Source organism: Podarcis gaigeae (assembly GCF_964106915.1).
Source record: "Podarcis gaigeae genome assembly, chromosome: 3".
In the NCBI taxonomy this organism is placed as follows: domain Eukaryota; kingdom Metazoa; phylum Chordata; class Lepidosauria; order Squamata; family Lacertidae; genus Podarcis; species Podarcis gaigeae.
Genome location: NC_139680.1, coordinates 30,579,337 through 30,600,930, shown reverse-complemented (window position 1 = coordinate 30,600,930; position 21,594 = coordinate 30,579,337).

Here is a 21,594-nt window from a genome sequence, read left to right as displayed (position 1 = left end):
TAAAAGGGCAGAAATGTGTAAAAAGTAACAGTAGGAAGGAATGGCAGACAAATTGAGGGAAGACAAAAAAGAGAAGTAAGATGTAATTAAGATGTATGGAATGTATAAATTTGTTTTTGTATTTGAAAACTAATAAAAATATAATATATATATATATAAAGAACTACAAAACTTTTAGAAGACATCTGAAGGCAGCCCTGTATCAGAAAGTTTTTAATGTTTTATTATGTTTTTATATGTTTTGGAAGCCACCCAGAGTGGCTGGGGCAACCCAGCCAAATGAGCAGGGTATAAATAATAATATTAATATCGTTATTATTAAGTTCCTACTGGCAAGCAAACAGGCAAAAGAGTGAGCAACCACATCCTATATTCATGGTTGGGAAAGCACTGGCCTAGGAGGAGGGCAGATGTGGTCCTCCAGGCCTCTTTATTCCACTCTGCTCGTTCCCCAGATCACACACGCCTCCCAGAAGCCACAGCATCCTTGAATGCTTTTGATTGGCTAGAATGTGCCCTTTAACTGTTAAAACGCCTCTTGCTTGCCTTGAAGGAGGATAGAAGGTCTGAAAGGTTTGTGCATAGTAAGTAACCACTGAGTTTTTCAAGGCTGGGATGTAACCTGTTCTGCAAAAGTAAATGCCACATCCATTGCTCTGCCCACTTCTTCACCTGGTCCCACCCACCATTTGTATCCAGCCCCAGGGAAGTGATGGGATGTGGTACTCAGGGGATGTGAAACTCAGACAAAAAAGGGTCTTATACTCTTGCTCTCTACTGGACTTTGAGGAAGAAAAGCCTTCATTGTCCACAGACCTCTTCACATGGAGGTTTCTGGAATCCCAATCCTTAGACCCAGGGGACCTTACCCACATCAGGGACTATTCAGGTAGAACATCCATACAAACATATGAGCATGAGGTCCAGACTTGGGGGAGCTGTACAAGTCTACAAACAGAGCCACAGAACCTCTTCATAAAAGTTTTACCTCTTCATGCAAATAATATCAGTTTCCTGCGGAGAACACTGAGAGTTTGAATGACCTGTACTTTAAACTTCACGAAGCAGGAATAAGACTATTGTCCATCCTCCTCTTTTGTGTGTCTTTTGTCATTCAAACTGGTAACTGGTTTTGGATCTGTGAGCTCAGAGAGCTGCCTGAGCTCTCCATGAGCCTCCTGAACCTTCAAGTGTGTTTTTCCTCGGCCTAATTACATTTTGAAGATCTCAGCTAGCCGCCTGTACTTGTACCTCTGAACCCACAGACTTATTCTTGTGACGCAAGGAAACGAAGCTATAAACCAGCCTCTACTGTTAAAGTTAGGTTTGGGTTGCAATTTTGCCTCTTATCTCCTGGAAAGAAACCTGTGGCAAGGATACAGCAGATGAGTAAAAGGTTATTTGGAGACTTCTAAAATCATCATGACCTTTAAAGTCTTTCATCAACCAATGTTCCCCATCTTAAAGTGGGCTTGGCAGCTAACCTGCCTCCTCCATTTGGTGGAAGTCACTAGCTTGCTTTGGAACTGATTACAAACCTACTAGTACTTTTTTCACCCTGCACTGATTTCATCCTTCAGCTAAGATCAGAGGCAAAGGCATTAAGGATGAAGCAGAACAGAAAATGAGCAGAGCCACCTATGGAGTTTACCCATAAGGGGATCCAGAGTAATGCTGTGTGGGTTTTTGTTTTAGCACTTTGAGGGTTCTTTCCCAGTTTAGACCAAGTAAAAGGTAAAGGGACCCCTGACCATTAGGTCCAGTCGTGGCCGGCTCTGGGGTTGTGGCTCTCATCTCGCTTTATTGGCCGAGGGAGCCAGCGTACAGCTTCCGAGTCATGTGGCCAGCATGACTAAGCCACTTCTGGAGAACCAGCGCAGCGCACGGAAACGCCGTTTACCTTCCTACCGGAGCAATACCTATTTATCTATTTGCACTTTGACGTGCTTTTGAACTACTAGGTTGGCAGGAGCAGGGACCGAGCAACGGGAGCTCACCCCGTCATGGGGATTCGAACCACCGACTTTCTGATCGGCAAGTCCTAGGCTCTGTGGTTTAACCCACAGCGCCACCCCAAGTACTTACCTGCAAATGTCACTTGGATGTCAGGCATGTGGAGATAGCATGTAGCTAATGTGTACTAGGAACGTTATTTATTATTAAAGGATGGAAGCAAGTAAGCCTCATAACCAACGAAACTGACGCAATGCCACAGCACAAACAAATCAGGGTTGCAGCATAAAATGGAGAGACAGCGCACACACACACAGTGGAGGAAGTACGGAAGGAAGTGAATTGCAGGTGAGAGCATATGAAAATGGTCCTTTCTTCAAGGAACACCTCCCTAGTACATCACATGTACTGCATGCAAAGGCCCCAGGTCCAATCCCAGCTGTAGGGTTCAGAAGGATTTCTGTCTGAAAGCCCTGGACAGCTGCTGCAAGCCAGTGCTCGCAATATTGAGGTAGATGGACAAATTGTCTGATTTGGCATAAGGCAGCATCCTTTCTTTCTGTGTCCAGCGGTAGGGATGGGGAGTGCTCGCTTCTCCTATCCCACCGCTGGTACTCAGTTATGCTGGGCTTCACATCACATTTTTCTTCCTTCCACCTACTGAGTCCACTCCTGCATACGCATCCCCATTTTACATGAAGCGACCGTCTTGTTTCACCGGAGTCGCATGCGGCTTTGAATCGAGTAAGGATGAAGCTGTTCACCCCCACGGGCTTTGAGAACATGTGCCCTTTTGAGTCCGTGGGTTTGCATTCCTTGCTACCCTCTTTCTGTTCTCTAGCCCTTCTTCTTCCCCCTCCAATCCCCTTGATGCTCAGTGCCTCAGGCCAAGCTCACACGAACAATCCAGAGATACAAATCATGTCCTGAATAAGATTTCAGCACACTGGGTGCTCTTCTTGCTGCTATCTCATGTTTCAACAGCTTCAGTGGCTGTTCCACTTGAAGTAGTTTGAATTTCCCACTGGCTCAGTGGTGTGATTTTTGCAGAGGTAGGAGGGGAGAATTTCAGGCTGACTCCTTGCTGGCCTCATTCAAATGCACATTGGAAGGTGAAGCAGGTGAATGTCACAGCACTGACACAAGAAAGGCTTTGCGAACTTTCCCAAAGTGCATGCAGCGTCTATAAATATATTGTCCCCTTCTTATAGGTCTCGCTGGCTTATGTATCACACACACACAATAACTGTACAGCTTAATGGGTTTAACACTTATTTTCTCACTATGTGCACCAGTGTCTGTGATATACTGGATTTGTCACTGATTACTGGAGTTTGCCTGCCAAGCGTATTAATTTGGCTGCCTCAACGCTATTTGTCCTCATGGATCAGAGTGCACATTTTTTTGAAATTCTCAGTGTTTTACTGTGAAATGTTGCAGGACAACAAAAAGGTGTAAATGCTTGACACTTCAATGGGTGCATTGTAGGAGAATACTGTTGAGAATTTCCATTCCACCTTTAGTTGCAGACATGGAACTGTTGCGTGTCACATGTCTGTTTACATACCAGCACAGCTTGCTGGGAACTTCTGTTGTATGTATAGCTTTTGCTTTTCTCTGTTTCTCTAAGAAGACAAAGAGAGAGACGACATGTTTCTTTGTCCTGATTTATGATTAATAAATCCGTAGTTGTAGTATGCTTCCACAAGCCTCATGCCTATTCTGTGTGCGCAGTTTGCTCTGCTGATATAGTGTGCCCTGGCTTTGATGCTTGGGTCGCTGATTTATGTCGGAGCAGAGGCTGATGGGTCTTCGCAGCGGGACGGCTGGAAGGAGACTACCTAGCTGGGGCTAGCCAGCTGGCCTTTCAACCCTCTACATGCCAACAAATACATCTTTTAAAGGGATAGATTCCAAGTTCCTCAGAGAAGTACTCCACTCATGAGGTACTCCCATTGGGGAGGGAGGCACTATTTGCTGATTCCCCTTACCTATGCAGCCCTCTGTGCCTGCTGAAACTCTGTTCCACGTGGCCAGGGGAGCCTCTCGAACAGCACGTGAAGTGGAGCTGGGGGCTTCGGGGTTATGGTGGGATCTGGAAAATTTGCCTCCCCACTTGTTTCAGCTGAAGCCCCAGCAGGAACAGAGACCCTAGTGTGAATGGGTGGAAGTGAAAAGGATTAAGGTTGGCAGGAGAGGCCCTCCCTGTGATTCTACTATCAAGGGAAGTTTGTTAGGTGGTGGCATGTGAGAGGGCCTTCTCTGTGGTGGTACCCCATCTCCATATTATCCTTCCCTTAAAGGTACATCTGGCACCCATGTTATTGATCTTTGGATGATGGGTGAAGATGCAATTCTTTGCCCAGGCCTTTAGGGAGGGCTGTCAGGATTGTGATAAGCTGCTCAGTTATGATCATATCCATTCATTTAGCAAGATTTATGTACCACTTAATCAAAAAGAAAATGTCTCTAAGCAGCTTACATAAAGTGATATAAAATGCCCTTTCAAGATTAGCAATAAACAGAATTTGACATATTAGCAGAATGTGGCTGAAATCAACATATTTTTTTGAGAGCAAATGTACGTAATAAAACTATGTATGTAATTTTAGTGCCTGTTTCTCTTTTGCATTTGATACTGGATATGTTAATGGTGATTTTAGTGTTGTAATGTGTGGGTGGGTAGTTAGGGGATGCATAGTACCTCTGGTGGGGGACATATCATGCTCCTTCTGGTTTAGTTTGTTCACCTTGGGTCCCCACCCTGCACTCAGCTCTCACCTGTGGCTTCTAGAAGCTGTCAGCATGTGACAGCAGCCACATCCCAGGAACATATTTGACTGGTCAGCTACATCAAGTGAGGGTAGTCGATTGGTTTCAAGCAAATTGGGACTTCTTCTATTGGGAATCTGAATACGTGCAGCTACTCACACAGAGTCAATTAAGGTTTGGCAGACAGCTAGAAGGCAATCTGAAGGAATAAGTCTGCCTGGTGATAACAGAGACATGGAGACCGCTTCCTGATTGGTCAAGCTCTCTCAATGGAGTGATAATTAATGGCTTACTAACTGGAATGTGTTAGTTCAGGAGTTTGTGAGTTCAGAGTTCTGTGTCAGTGTAGGAGTTGTGAGTCGTGTCAGAGAGAGTTAGCAAAAGATCCGTGTTCTGTTCCTGTAAATAGTCCACTGTATATAATAAACACCTAACTACAAGTTCCTAGTTCCTGCTTCGTCTATCCAAGTCGCCATTTGCTTCAGTGGATTCTGCGTTTACTCTGCTAGGTCTGGCTAAGGTCCTGCAACTAGTCAGAAAGTTGCATGGGAAGACAGACTCTAGTGGTTTGAGAGGATGAGACCAATAGTGGGTCCAATGGTCAAGGGGGAAGTGAGAAGCTTATGGGGTGTGACAACTTGGGAAACTAGCCCACCTAGGAGAAGGAAAACTCTGACCCTGGATCTCCACTGCCTTGCGGGACGGACACCTTCAGGAGAAAAAAGGGCTAAGAAGTAAACCTTACACCAAGTGGAGTCTCTAAGATGGTTGAATGGCACCTTGTGCATATGTATTGCTCTGCTGTCCTTTGGACCACATTGGTGAGGCCAAGAAGGGAGGTCTTGTTTTCTGGACAGCCCAGGACCTCCATACACACTGCCTAGGCTTGAGTCCCAGAGAAGCCACTTGGGTGCTACTCATTTCTCAGAATGCTGAGGATTTCTGTCTAAATGGTTAATTTTATCTGCTCCAACACTGAGAAAGAAAACTCTGCTTCTGACATGAAACTTCCCACCATTACACATTGGAAAGCTAGATCCAGCTGTGATAAATAAACACAAATACTGTACATTCGGAATCCATGAACATTTGGCTGACTCACTTTCAGTATAACAGGGGAGACAGAAGAAGAATTCAGTTTGTTCTACCCCAGTTATCAAGGCGGTTGAAGACACTTAGAAGAAACAGACAAAGGAAAGAGAAAATGTTCTATTCCTCTTTTATTAATAATGTATGTTTACTCTGACAAAATGAAATCAGAATTGGTAAGACCTGACAGAGACAAAATAAGAGATTATAGTGGATAGCAAAAACAGCATGTCTGGGCATTAGCTAGGTCAGGGTTTTCTGACCTTTGGTTGAATCTTAGCTCAACATTCAGTGCCCAAACATAGTTCTGAAATGTCATAATTTTGCATGTGAATTGGAATTTATACACTTTGCATTGAACTAAGAAAAAAGAGACAAAAATCAGTAGGGGGGTTTTCAACCTACCAATAATACACATTCTGAACAAATTTATTATAATTTTCCTGACAAAGAAAGACATTTTTTTTTTAATAGGGATGCTTGAGGAATTTGATATTTTTGTATTCCAGAAGAAATGGACCTGACCCACACTTCCCAGACTAATACTAATTTGGAACTTAATTATCCACCAGCTTTAGAACTTCCAAAACATTCCAAAGCTGATCTCAGTTCAAGCAACATATTAAAATGCATTTAAAATCTGAATATGGATGCATTTTAAAAGGCAAACATGCAAGCTTTTTTAAACTCTCATATGAATGCATAAATGTGACAGAACAGATACATGGGTGAAAAAACAAAGCGGCAAGGACCTGAAAGACACTAACCTGTCCATCCTCCATCCCATAAACCTGGCTAAAATATTCTTGCATTTCCTATTATTAATCAACAAGTATTTTAATGTGAACCCCTTTTTCCCTAAGCATACCTAACACTTAGGGACTCTTAGATGTGAACTAGCAAGCAAGAGAGGGATACACCTGTGTTTTGGCCATGTCTGTACAAGAGATATGTGGTCAATTTCTCTAACACTGAATTAGAAACAAGTGTTGTGGAAGATTAACGCTTATGATGTGAGCCTTAAATAGCAGACTGTAAATAGTTTAATATTTGTTTAGTTTTTAATGTTTGATGGTTTGCTATGTTTTAATGTATGCTGTAAGCTGCCCAGATTGTCTGGGGGAACCCAGACAGATTGATGGGGTAACAACAACAACAACAACAACAACAGCAACAATATGGAGATATGGGGATTGACTTGCTGGATTAGTCTAGTGGATCTCTAGTATAGGGCACCATATGCAAAAGTGACAAGTCAGGGAAGGTCACAGCTAGGGTGCAATGGCCTTCCTTTGATGTTTGTCCTCAGCACCTGACAATCAGAAGTATACCATTTCTAACTATGGAGGCTTCATTTTTCATTATCATAGTGACACATCTTCCTCCATATATCTCTATAATCATATTTATATTTATATTTAACAATGCATCATCATCTTCATCACGTCAGTTTCAAATTCGTAGTAGCAGAGCTCAAGTATAGTCACATTTCACCACTGCTTACACTTGCCATGTGTAGACCTCAGAGCCAAATATACTATTAATATTTTGAACATTTTCCAAGTGATTCTCCTAATATGCCAAAAGAGGCTTAACTTTCATTAGTAAAGCTTGGCATGCGATTTATAATGCTGCCTTGGAATTGCTACAGAACTTGCTGTATAATGAGAAGAGAGCTGCACTTTCTAAGTGTATGTAGATTTATTTAAACTGAATAAATGTATTAACGAACCACTTTATTAAAGGCAAGTAATTACTCAACTTTTTAAAAAAAATATATATCAGTTGACAGTCCTAGTTTTTATTCAGATCTTTCCCTATGCTTGCTTATCATTCCTGCCCCCCAAATTTCTTCCTTGGGTCAATTCATTCTGCCCAGGGAGATGGCAAGGTTTTTTCCGTTCCTACCATATAACATGTATATTGACCTAATTGTAAGGACCCCTTCTGTATTTCTCATGGATGTACTTCTAAAGGGCTTTTAATTGGCCCAGCTGCACAATAGTGACACCTAGTGACAGAAAACCATCATTGTGACATATCAGTATTAGAAACAACTGAGAAACAACTGTAGCAATCTGGAGAAGATGCCCATACAGTGGTACCTCGAGTTAGACGCTTCAGGTTACATACGCTTCAGGTTACAGACTCCGCTAACCCAGAAATAGGACCTCAGGTTAAGAACGTTGCCTCAGGATGAGAACAGAAATTGTGCAGCGGTGGCATGGTGACAGCAGGAGGCCCCATTAGCTAAAGTGGCACCTCAGGTTAAGAACAGTTTCAGGTTAAGAACGGACCTCCAGAACGAATTAAGTTCTTAACCTGAAAGCAATTTAACATGAATTTTACTATCGGCTTCAGAAAAACGTTCAAAAACTGGAACACTTCTAGGTTTTCATTGCTTGGGAACCAAAGCATTTGAGAACCAAGGTGTTTGAGAACCAAAGTACCACTGTACTTAACTAAGGCAATCAAGTATAGAAATACATGCCACCACGTTGTTTTTATAGTGGTGCCCAATCATGTGAAAACTCTCATACATCACGGTCATGTGGTGAAAGTCTACTTTGCCACTGCCTTGTTTACTCTACATTATAGGAGAATTCCAGGAAGTGGTGAGTTGCTAACACACCACTAGCATATCATAACATCCACATGAACAATTGTGGCTCTTTTCACTGTCTCAGCCTCCATCCTAGCTGTTTGTCAAAATCCACTTTACGACAAAGGCAAATGCAGGAAGCATGTTTTTAACGCAATCAAAAGGTAATTTTGGCACCAGCAACGAGTTTTCCAAATCTCCTTGAACAAGCCGCTCTATTTGAATTTGGTTCTGGTGGCAAACCATCAAAAGAAAGTCTCCACCTGTAGTAGGCACTCATCTTTAATAACTCTAAAACCCTTATTAATGAGCAAATCAAGTCAAAGCTACACACACATTTTCCTAAGCTTTCGGCAAAGAACTCTGATTGATTGCCAGCAAACTGAATCCTAAATGACCTGACTTGACAAACTCAATTTGGTTCATATGGTATTTACATCGCCAACATACTTTAGGTGGAAGATAAGGCCGCTACTATTCTACTATTCTAAGAGTTAATAACAGAGGTCAGTAGCATTTGAGATAATTGCCCAAAGGTTTGGTGAGGAGAGGACCGTGGTGCAAAATGCAGTAAAGCACCCTAGCTGCCATGGTACATTTACACTTTTGCAGGGGGGTGTAAATGCAGACAGTAGTCTGCAGTGATACAGGTAAATCTGATTGCAACAGTGACAGGAGTGGATAAAGTGGTGGGAAAGCAGTGTTGACCTGCCTTCCCAACAGCTGAGTCACTGCTAGGAGGAAGAAGGGGAGGATGAAGGGGAAGTCAATGCACTGCAGAACTAATTTGGTGCTCCTGGTTTTGCTCTTGCACCCTTCCAATGTCCCCACCCCTTCCCCGTAAGCAACAGAAACAGCTGCTGGGAGGTCAGGTAAGCCCCACTGCCGCACCATGCCAGATACTACTTAACAGTGACAATAGCAGACCGACAAAGCTTAAACAGGCTAAGGTTGTAAGGTGCTCATGGCTGCTGACCGACATCCTCCCCCTCTTTCTGAGTCAGTTTAGAGCAGGGGTCAGCAAACGTTTTCAGCAGGGGGCCGATCCACTGTCCCTCAGACTTTGTGGGGGGCCAGACTATATGTTGCCATGATTATGACCCGCATTTTTGACAAAAAGCCCTTATTGGGACCAACCCCAACGTTGCCCAAATGTGATTTTTTTGGGGGGAGGGTGTTCCCTCATACACCCACACTGCTTCCTTTGTGTTTTACGTGTTGACCAGTGGTGTAGCGTGGGGGGTGCAGGGGGGGCCGGCCGCACCGGGCGCAACATCTGGGGGTTAGGGGGCGCAAATCCACGGGTTAGGGGACGCAAATTACTTGCCTTGCCCCGGGTGCTGACAACCCATGCTACACCACTGGTGTTGACAGTTATTATTTCTCTCGTAAGGCAGGGGTGGGGTGGGTGGCTGAGGTAAGTGCGCCATTCCTGTCAGCCCTGAAGAGCGTGTGCACATGCATGGGTGAAGGGAAAAGCCATTGCCCGCTCAAGCAAAAACGTTCTTTTCCCCACGTGAGGGAAGACGAGGTGGCAGCGGCCGTTTACCTTTCCATGGCTCGCATCATGTAGCTAACAAGTGGCCTCCCTAGAAGAGCACAGAACTGCTTTGGAGTGCAGCCGCCCAGGCACTCCCCGCTTCCTTTGGCGGGGAGCACCACCGCCACAGACACTGGCGGGTGTCGCTCCCGAGGCGCCTCCAAGTCCCTGCCGCTGCAACTGCCTTTCCTGAGGTCAGTCGCCGGCAGCTCCATGGTGGAAATCCAAACTGTGGCTCCTTTTCCCTCTTTCACATCCTCCACCCCGGAAGATAATGTTGGATAATGTTTTCGAGGTTACCAGCATGAGTTTGAGCAAACTGCGGGAGGCAGTGGAGGACAGAGGTGCCTGGCGTTCTCTGGTCCATGGGGTCACGAAGAGTCGGACACGACTAAACGACTAAACAACAACAACCCCGGAAGAAAAGATTGCTGTGCTTATGCGACAAAAAAGGGTATTGTCTCGAGCAGCCGCCTGCCTCACTTTTGACCCCCCAAGCCTGGCTGAGTTGCAAAAACCATTGCTTGCATGCGCTATGCTAGCTGCCTGGATTCCTGGACCATCCGCGGGCCGGATCTAGAAGGCAATTGGGCCTGATCTGGCCTACAGGCCTTAGTTTGCTGACCCACAGTTTAGAGGCCAGCAGGGGGATTGGAAAGGCAATACTACGGAGCTACAACAAGTCCCAGTTGCTACCCATCTTCCATTGGTGCCACCCTCCTGCCTGCTAATGGGTTACCCAGGCCAGCACTTTGAAAGGCCAAAAACCCTCATCATTCCACACCTGATTTGCCTTCTGAAAGCAAATGGGAATAGTATTGGATGACAGCAGTGGGTAGAAGATAAGGCTGTGCGCCAGATTCTACCAAAGCCCAATCCCAAACCAAAGAGGAACTGAGCTTTGACTGAGTCAAACTGTGACAGCCCTGAATCACCCTGGGTTTGGCCACCCAGAGCTATCTGGTGATGTCAGGAGGTGGGGCAGCAGTCTGGATGAAGGAGAGACAGCCTCTGGAAGCAGTGTGGGGTTCTTTGCAAAGGGGCTTTCAAATAGCCCTGCACTGTGCTTTGGCTGTGCACACCTGTTCCCAGCATTAGGGAAACTTCGGAGGCACACTGATGGTTGCACAAAGTTTGGCAGATTTTAAGCAGTTTATATGCAATGCCAGTAGAGCTAGTAAATTTCACAGGCAACCCCATGATGTGAAAACATTTTAAACAAAGAAAGGGAGGGAGAGGGAGGGAGGGAGGGAGAGATGATGTGGCCTTCGTTGTATTTTCTTCTTCTTCTAGACTAGCCAAGCACTGTACTTCATGTCCTGCTTCCTCAAAGAAGTTTACAAAAAAGTATTGTAAAATGTGTCTCCCTTAGTAATATTTTAGCTGTGGCATTTCTTCCAAAGGTCAAAGTAAATTGTTATCGTAGCGTAGGATGGCAATGAGCATGAGAAAACAATGTGTTCTCCTTCCCCTCCCTAATGGTTCTTCTATATTGTTGTTACAGGCAGTATTTTTATTGTACCATCAAAGGAAAAGGGAAAGAAAGACAAAAAACCCTGAAATATTTGGTAAGTGAGGCCATAAAGCTTTTATGCCGCAGTGGGTTTTGAATGGATAAAACTTTTTCCTTCTTCTGAGGCATTTGACAGCATATTTTGAAAGGTTACTCTGGGCTATTTGGTGGGCCGGGATGCTCTACCAAGTGCTCTGATACATGATGTATCATGTACATCATGGGCATCAACACCTGGTGACCTTGGGCAGATGCCAGGGCTCCCTCCTGCACCTAATCCCCTTTAATAAACATGTCGGCCTTTCCAAGCAGTGCCAGGCAACTGGATCTAGCCACCGTTTCAATTCCCTCCCCACAAACCTCTCTACCTCATAACATGTAATACAATTTAACCAGAGGGAACTCCCATTCTGGAAAACTGGTTCTGGGTTTCGTTGCGTGTATAGAGTAACAACAACAACAACGAGGAGAAGAAGGAGAAGGAGAAGGAGAAGGAGAAGGAGAAGAAGAAGAAGAAGAAGAAGAAGAAGAAGAAGAAGAAGCAGCAGCTTGTAACATGCCAGCTAACTACATTCAACAGCTAAATGTGTAGGGTGGAATGGGGGCTTGGAATGCAAATGGTGAAATATTTACTCCTCGTGAGATATGTAGCACGTTGCAGCCATGTTGAATGGGGCTCTGCAGAATAAACTATTAAATCAAAACTGTGCCCTGCTGTTACTGTGATGCATTCTAATTCCTTGGTTTCCCCCTCGCTTCCTCCTCTTTGCCAAGATATTTAATGCCCGTGCTCTGCAGAGATTCACAATTTGCTGTTTTGCAACGCATTAATTTGAGACTAAATTGCCAAGGATTAAATCATTATATCTGCACAGCTGGCAAATACCACACTCACAGGAGACATGATAAAAGCAGAATATTAGGAGCCAAACACAGGATGCACCAGGTTAGATTTTGACGCATGTCATCCTGCTGGTCAAATCAACCTTGAGATAAAAAGGCCACTGTGATCGTGCAGGTTCAGAACAAGCCAGGCCACAGGAAGTTCTCAGTTGCAGACCTAGGCCTTCAAACTCATGGAGGACTCTGGAGGAGCCAGGAGAGAGGAGTAGTGATGTACATCTGGCCTCTTCCTGGTTCCAGCGTTGCTATGACTTGCTGGATGGGAGAAAAGGATGAGCAATGCAGTTGGGAGGTTGGAATTATGTGGACCTCCCTGCTGCCTCCTGCTCTCGCTCCCAGTAAACCTTAGTGACGCTGGTGCTGGGAGCCTAGGTGTGTGCTACCTGTCAACATGGAGAGGGCCAGGAGGCCAGCTGATAAGTCCCAGCTCAGACGTCTCCTTCCATTAGCCCGTGCTCCATTGTAAATCAGCGACCCGGACTTTAGAAGGCAGGGCACTCTTTTAGCAGAATGTACCAAGCACACAGAATAGGCGTGAGGTGTGTGAAGTCATACTATAGCTACAGATTTATTAATCATAAATCAGACAAAGAAACATGTCGTCTCTCTCTCATGTCGTCTCAGAGAGAACAGCTAGAGCAAAAGCTGTACGCGAACGGAAGTTCCCAGCATACTGTGCTGGAATGTAAACAGACATGTGACACACAACCATCTCATGCCTGTTCCTTAAGGTGGAATGGAAATGTCAACACTACCAACCCTCCCAACCAAATGCTCCTGCTCTAAATCATGAACAGATGACATGCCAGAGGGTGTGGGGCAGCTTAGCAGTGTTACCCCATCCCCCCATGTGATTGCTTACATGTGAGCTTTATGAATGCTCTCAACAGGGCTACACTTATCACTCTGCTTGTCGTGCTTTTGCACCGATGGAGCAGTCTTGCTCTTTCCCCCATGCACATAACATTTTGTGGGAGACAGAAGCTCCGTAGGAAAAACCTGGTTCCCGTTTATTGCATCTGCCCTAGAATCACTTGTCAAGGAAGGGGGAGGTTCTAGAGATTCTTAAATAGATGAATGAATAGATGAGTTTGTGTGGATCTCGTCCCTCAAAAAAGGACATCTCACCAATCAGGCAGATGGACATACTGGGCAGAATTCAATGTTCCACTATTCCAAATGTTCCAGCTGTGCTAGCACTCTCATCTCCTCCCCCTGAATGCTGTTCTGAAATTTTGCCAGTCCCCCTTGTGCAGATTCTAGTTTGAGCAGGGGGTGCGGGGGGTGGGGTGGAGAGAAGGGGGAAAGCCCTTATGCAAGGCTTACACTGACAGAGTTTGTTAGGCGAATCCTGCCCACTGAATGCTCACTCACTACTGTATTGTGATATTTGTCATGTGCCCTCATTTTTCCACCATGCAAATTATATTTTAAATCTAGTCTGCAAATTGCTTCAGGTGTTGCAAAAAAGTCCCCCCCCCCCATCTTTTGCTGATTTTAATTACCATACATTGTATTATTTATATTGTTTGCTGCGTGTTTTCTTTATACGTCTTGGCTTTTCGTATTAGTCCTGTTCCCCACCCCGTGCCAGATTTAGGTATAAGCTAAACAAGGGCCCCACGCTCTTGGGGGCCCCAAAAAAATTTTAAGGGAAAAAACTGGATGTAAATTTCCAAAATATAAGACAACAAAACAAATAAAATAAAACCTACATACAGTGACTGTGTTTTGTGTTGTGTATGGATTTCTTGGATCCATAAATTACCATATAGCATATATTCAACACAAAAAACAGCGACAATTTGTTGTTGACAAAGGACAGCTGGACATACAAAGGGCCCCATTACCTTCAGTAGCTTAGGGCCTCATCAAACCTAAATCCGGCCCTGAGTTTATATGCCTCAACTTGCATGTTGTTGATACAGGGTGCCTAAGAACAAAGTTACATATCTAAAGGCTCTAGCCTGCAAGCAGCCTGATTAAGTCTTCCCTGGCAGCTAGATCAGGATTCAAAGTTGCTGCTCATAATGCTGATAGAAGCCACTTCTTGAGAACAGGGTTTACCTCATGTCTTAACCTGGCAAAATGTGGCGGTCAAAAGGGAAGTCTACAGATTGTCTTTGCTCTTTAACAAGTGGGCCCTACAGGCATGAGCATCTTCAATCTTTTGAAGAGCTCAGTTCCTAAATTAGGACCTGTGGCAGCAACTGTGGTCACCCTAATGAGCCTAGGAGGGAGAGGCGGGAGATCAGGTTGTATTTTGGGCACCAGACATATTTACTTCAGATTTAAACTTTATGCAGATAAAAAATGTTACATGGATGATTGTGATATGTTTGTTCTTCGAAACCGATGATCTTCTGCAGTTCAGATCGAGAAGGCTGGTGTTTCTTTTCAGCGATTTCTGAGCTGTGAGATAAGAAGGGAAGGGAAGGCCTGTGGCTCTCGAGTAAGGCACCTGCTTCGCATGCACAACGTCCTAGTTTCAAACCTTGGTATCTCCTAGGAGGGCTGGGAAAATGACTCCTGTTTGATAGCCTGGAGAGCACAATCAACCAGTGCAGACCAAAGGTAGCCAACACCGTGACATTGCTAGACTCCAGCTCCCATCGGCCCCAACCACTATGGACAATGGCATGGGGTTATGGGAGTGGTAGTCCAAAAAAAGATGCAGTCGCCATATCGCTACCTCTAGTGTACTGAAACAGCTAGACCAGGGCTCTGACTCACTTTAAGGCTGCTTATGGTGTCCATCTATTCCTAAATCCAGGGATGATGATGATGATGATGATGAAGAAGAAGAAGAAGAGGAGGAGTTTGGATTTGATATCCCACTTTATCACTACCCTAAGGAGTCTAAAGTGGCTAACAATCTCCTTTCCCTTCCTGCCCCACAACAAACAGTCTGTGAGGTGAGTGGGGCTGAGAGACTTCAGAGAAGTGTGACTAGCCCAAGGTCACCCAGCAGCTGCATGTGGAGGAGCGGAGACGCGAACCCAGTTCACCAGATTACGAGTTTACCACTCTTAACCACCACACCACACTGGATGCAGCATCTGGAGTTAGAGGAGATTTCTGGTGTTTTGTGATTCTATAGATATCCACTCACAGATTAATAATAGGTGAGGATCTACAGCTTACTCAGACTCACAGCTTCCCTGTCAAATCTCTTAAGGGTGGACATGTCTTGTTTCCTCAGCTCCATTTAGTTCTCAAACCTGAGCCTGTTCTTGTGTCTCAGCCTCTGTAAGGAAAGGGAATGTGCCAAGCTAAATTTGTCCAACCAACCCACCTGACCTCCTTCGGCAACACCTGCCCCCCCCCATCCAGATTCATTTACATTCAAAGTTACTAGACCGGAATGGATCCTTGCAAAGTTATTTCAAGCAAGCTCCATCCCAACAGGTTGGCAGCCAGGTGATAGGTCGAAATCCAAAAGGGAGAAGGGCACAGCCAACCAGGGCAACATGTGGACTAGAATGTTGTTCTCCCCCCCCCCCAAAAAAAAACACACAACATAAATAAGAAGATAGTAAAACATTAAACATTTTTTAAAAAATAACTTCCCTATACAGGATTGCCTTCAGACAGCTTGGGGGAGTGGATGACGCCATACCCTCCAACATTTCTCTGATTAAAATAGAGACATCCTAAGGAAAAGTGGGACATTCTGGAATCAAATCAGAAACAGGGATGGCTTCTCTAAATCAGGGACATCTCTGGAAAATAGTGACAGTTAGTTTGTTGGTCCCTTCCAATGCTATGATTGTAAGTATGTCGAGCATAAACTAAGAATGCCAATTAATGTAACTCCACACAATCACTCATTGCAGGACAAACCCAATCTCAGCTGCCTGCTACAAGCATCTGCAAACATGTTCAGTATACTCACACTATAGATTTGTAGGTGTACACTTAAATCAGGAATGTATGTATGTATTTTTAATGTTTTTAGACTCCGTTTTGATGAGTGCAATGGAATGTTTTAAACCTGCTCACAAAAACCATTGCTGTGGATCTGAAGTATTTAAGATGGAAATAATTTCTTTAAACAATACTTTTTTTGTTTCTTAAGCTAGATCTTCTCCCCATTCCTCACTTATGTACATGCATGGCCTTTCACTCTTAAAACCGAATAATCCCCTCATTAGTTTTCTCTTCTTGTTGTTTGCAAGGATGACGCCAGTCTCCAGTGCCTTCCAGCGTGGCTCAGACATAGGTAATGAGAGAATTTGTTTATTGCACTCTCTTACCTTCCTAAAGCTCTCTCCAATGTATTAGAGAACTTTCTATGATATCGACATGTAAAAATGTATGGTAGCATTAGGCCAGAAATTGTTATTATTAGGACTATCATTCCATTTCAGAAATAATGTGTTCAAGTGGGAGGGAAGAACAGGGCTGGTACTTTTCTATCTGGATTCTAGTTTCCTATGCACGGGGAAATTTTATTTTTTAAAAATATCTTGGTTGTTCAATTTTATATCTATCCGTCTGTCTATCTATCATCATCTATCTATCTATATCTTTCATCTATCTATCTATATCTATATCTATCATCTATCTCTGTGGAGATCCCTTCAATCATCTGAACTAGGGCTCTGCGACCAATCTGGATGAAGCCCAGATTACAAACCAAATTGGCCCCATCCAGTCTTCAGCCAGAATGGGTTGAAATAGCCGCAGATCTCCCCAGGTCAGGGGATCCACTACAACAGATCTGGGGGCAGTGTGGCATTGAAGAGAAAAGAAATTTTCATTGCATCTGTGGAAGTGTGCTTGCATGACATTGGATGTCTTCCTTAGGCTATACCCCTTACCAAACGTACTGGCAAGTAATTGCACATGAGTAACCATGCTTGGGGACGTGGGTGGCGCTGTGGGTTAAACCACAGAGCCTAGGACTTGCCGATCAGAAGGTCAGTGGTTTGAATCCCCGCAATGGGGTGAGCTCTCATTGCTTGGTCCCTGCTCCTGCCAACCTAGCAGTTCGAAAGCATGTCAAAGTGCAAGTAGATAAATAGGTACCACTCTGGCGGGAAGGTAAACAGCGTTTCCGTGCGCTGCTCTGGTTCGCCAGAAGTGGCTTAGTCATGCTGGCCACATGACTCGGAAACTGTACGCTGGCCAATAAAGCAAGATGCGTGCCGCAACCCCAGAGTCGGCCACGACTGGACCTAATGGTCAGGGATCCCTTTACCTTTACCTTTAACCATGCTTAGGATTATACTGCATATTTTTCCTCAGAATAAAAAAAAAGGGTCTTTGGACTGCAATGAAGAATGTGTATGAAAAAGGTTTCTGTTCCCTTCTGTTTCAGTGTAAAGTAAAATCACCACATGAAATAAAATATATTGTCCCTATCCAGAAATCTGTGGCCAGAGGTATCCACCTTCCTCAGTGCTCTGGCTAGGTAACATATCTTCTTCCCTTCCCTTTGTCCATTGTCTTCCTTGCTCCTATGGGCCTCTCGGGGTAGAAATCTGTCTTCTCTCACTTTTGTCTTACCACCACATGAAGCTGCCTTAGCCAGAGTCAGACAGTTGGTCCACATAACACAGTATTATATACACTGACTGACAGCATCTCTCCAGGACTTCAGATGCAGTTCCTTCTCAACTCTGTTTGGAAGTGCCATGAATTTAAACCTGGGACTTTTTGCGTGCAAAGTAGAGACTCTACCACTGATTGACAGCCCTCCCTTCCATGTATACACAAGTTGTCATCATTATCATCTTTGCCATTTCTTGAATGGCCTGCAGGACTCATCCTTATTTCTGTGAAAAGTACTTGTGGATTATAAAGCTGCATTTCTCTCTTCTACTTCAAATACTTTTCTGAGTGATATTCTAAAATGAGCCAAGCCATATATCAATGAAATATTTGAGGCATCTTCAGATCATCTCTAAACATATAATGAATACTTCAGATACAAAACAATTCACCTGCACAAGCCCCTATTATGCCACAAAGAGAAAACTGTTTTAAAATATTAACGTAGCAGTGCATTACTTCCATGGAGCCATGTAAGATTTATAATACTGTGAATAGGAAATGCTGTTTTGTAATATTAACAAAGGTATCCATGACAGAACTGTTCTAGAGTGATGGTTATAAATGTGAAGAAACTTTGGATTTTAGTGAAAACTGTACACTTCAAGCAGTTACATCTCTCTCTCTCTCTCTCTCTCTCTCTCTCTCTCTCTCTCACACACACACACACACACACACACACACAAAGGGAAATCCATACATATAGGCAGCAGATGGGAATGGAAAGTTGGTAGGTGAGGAGAGATCTGTTAATCATTTTTCCACTTGCTGAAAATAACTTCTGAGCTGCTTCTCTTCCCATCATGGGAAAAACAGGTATCTGCAAGCAGAAAAGTAGTGGTCTGGGGAGGGTTTTGAACAGGATGATGGCTGGAAGGGGGAAGGAGTTAAGTAGCCTCTTCCTCCCCACTCTCCTCTGCTCAAATTGGCATCCTCCAGTCTTGTAGTTTCTTACATACAAAAATACAGGGAAAGGGTGAATCAATCTTCTTCTGGCCCATGTCGTCTTCACATGTGTATCCCAATCGCTTCCAGTTTCTGCTTCAACCAACACATATTGGTGTAGGTGTGTTTTTAGTCCTAAAAACAGCCTTGAGATGCGTTGCAATGAAACAGTATTTTAAAACATAGTTTTCCCCCAAGTACACATTTTAAAATGCACCTTCTTTCAAGAAAATTGCATTTTCAAATATATTTTGATACGGTTTTGAGACAACCCCACCCCCCAAAAAAAATGTTCTCCCCTAGCTTCCTCATCTCCCCAAAAACAATGAAGCCAAAATTCAAAAATTCAAACTTTGCTGGGCCTTGGTCTTGCTGGGAAAGGCATTTTTTAACATGTTTAAACCAAGACCTAGTTCTCACTGAGGTAGTAATCTTGTGTCTGGGTTGGATTGCTTTAGACTTCATGCTAAATTCAAATGACTGAATGTTCCACCAGTAAATAAATAAAACAAATCTAGGATCGAAAACTGGGATGTCAGGTAGAGGGTGGACTAGAACACTCCTCCCTGATATCTGTTGTGTATGTGTGTGTATATAATATACATGGAATTTTATTATATGAGGGAGTATTCAGTCACATGCTGCCTCCGACTGCTTTCTGAAGCGCTATAGCCCAGAGACACAAGTTTATCATCTGCATAAGAACTATTTCCAAATCTCCAGCCGTCAGGCAGCCTGTTGCCTTCTCTCTCCTGTAAAATCCCTGTAGGATACAAAACCTGCAATATCCTTTATCCCCTCTCCACGCTCCCCCACTTTTTACAGGAAATAAATAAATGAGAGTTTGTGGTTTTTATAGATATTGCTGGCAAGGATCCAAAGACTTGTCAAATGACTGTGTGAGTCCTCAGAGGCTTTAACCTTGTTTTCCCTCAAACAGCAGTTTGTTATATGTCAGGGGGGTCTGCTGTTCAAAGAAACACACACACACACACACAAAGGGGCTACTGCAACTCCTTGTGTCAACCTGAGCCGCTTTTGACAGCTGACACAAAGTTGTACGATGTCCATGAATTGTAAAGTGTGCCTCACAGCTTGGAAGAAGAAGGGGAGGCACAACTGCTGTGGTTCATTATGTTACCGGAAGGCTGGTCTCTACACGTTGTTGTTTTTTTTAAAAAAAATCACAAATCTTTCAGTACATCCCATAATCCTTTAGAAATTGGGAATGTCATGCATGTCACCTGAACAAACGGCGAGGCTACCAATGGGCCAAACATACGAAATCATCAGAAGGATAATGCTTCCTGATGTCAGCATTTTATGCTTCAGTGACAAAGCGCTCCAATAATAGTTTTCTGCAGAGATATATTTTTTGGTCCAGTGAGCTTACAGATTCTAAATCACAGTCCTGAAAATGAAAGAATGAAGCATCCTGCTTCTTGTCGCTGGTGAATTCGTTAATGGGGTAGAGCTGAGGGGGGGAGGGGGGATATACTCAATATGCACAATTCAACATTTACTTCATATGCAATTGGTTCCTCTCTTGTGTAAAGATTATGCATCAGCAAAAAACCTAATAAACTATTTCCTGTAACAGAATATGAGAGAAGGAAAAAGACGGGGAGGGAGCGGGGAGCAACTTCCAATCTGGCTGAACTATTTTTATCTCCCGGTGTAAGTGTAAAATGCATTCCTGTCAAGGCTTTTGGATATAAATTGGATATAAAATCAAGTTCTCTTTTCTCGTCTCTTGTTTAACGAATGTAACTCCTGGAAATAATTGCACTGGTATCAAGTATGAATAAGATATTAACTATGCAATGAAAAAAAATGCTCACGGCAGCATCTTCCAGGATGAGCTGTTCACATACAGCAGATCAACACGTGGATTGGGCTGTTGATCTCTGCAGAGCAAAGTAGTCCGGATGCTGAGAAGTCGATAGCTGTGTTCGGGGTTCAGCCACTTCCTCATGGTGTCACCAGAATGGGTTCCTCAGGCATTTCATTCGTGAGGACAAAATATTTGACTAGATAGGACTTTGGTCTGATTCATTAGGACTCTTCTTACTGGGTTCATATGTTCTGGAAACGGCAATGGTGCTGATTGCAAGGTAACAAAATCGGATGACCATGAAAATGAATTAAAACTAGTCAAAGGTTGAGAAGGTGCCCGGACGCTGAGGTCCAGCGCCGAGGGCCTACTGGCAGTTCCCTCATTGCGAGAAGCAAAGCTACAGGGAACCAGGCAGAGGGCCTTCTTGGTAGTGGCACCCGCCCTGTGGAACACCCTCACATCAGATGTCAAAGAGATTAACAACTACCTGACATTCAGAAGACATCTTAAGTTTTTAATGTGTGGCATCTTAGTGTATTTTTGGTCTTTGTGGAAGCTGCCCAGAGTGGCTGGGGAAACCCAGCCAGATGGGTGGGGTACAAATAAATTATTATTATTATTATTATTATTATTATTATTATTATTAGGTGATCAAATAAGAAGAATGAAGCAGTAACATCAGGAATTTAATGGACATATGCTCGCAACAGGAGTGGGAAACCTAATTACTTTTTGGGGAGAATGTATTAAATTTAACTAATTTGGATGGATTTGTTAAAATTTGAAAACTAATAAAAATTAACATATATGTATATTTAAAAAGGACTCTTCTTACAGGAATGTTCATGGCTGAGCCATCCATTCATTTATCTGGACCAGGATTT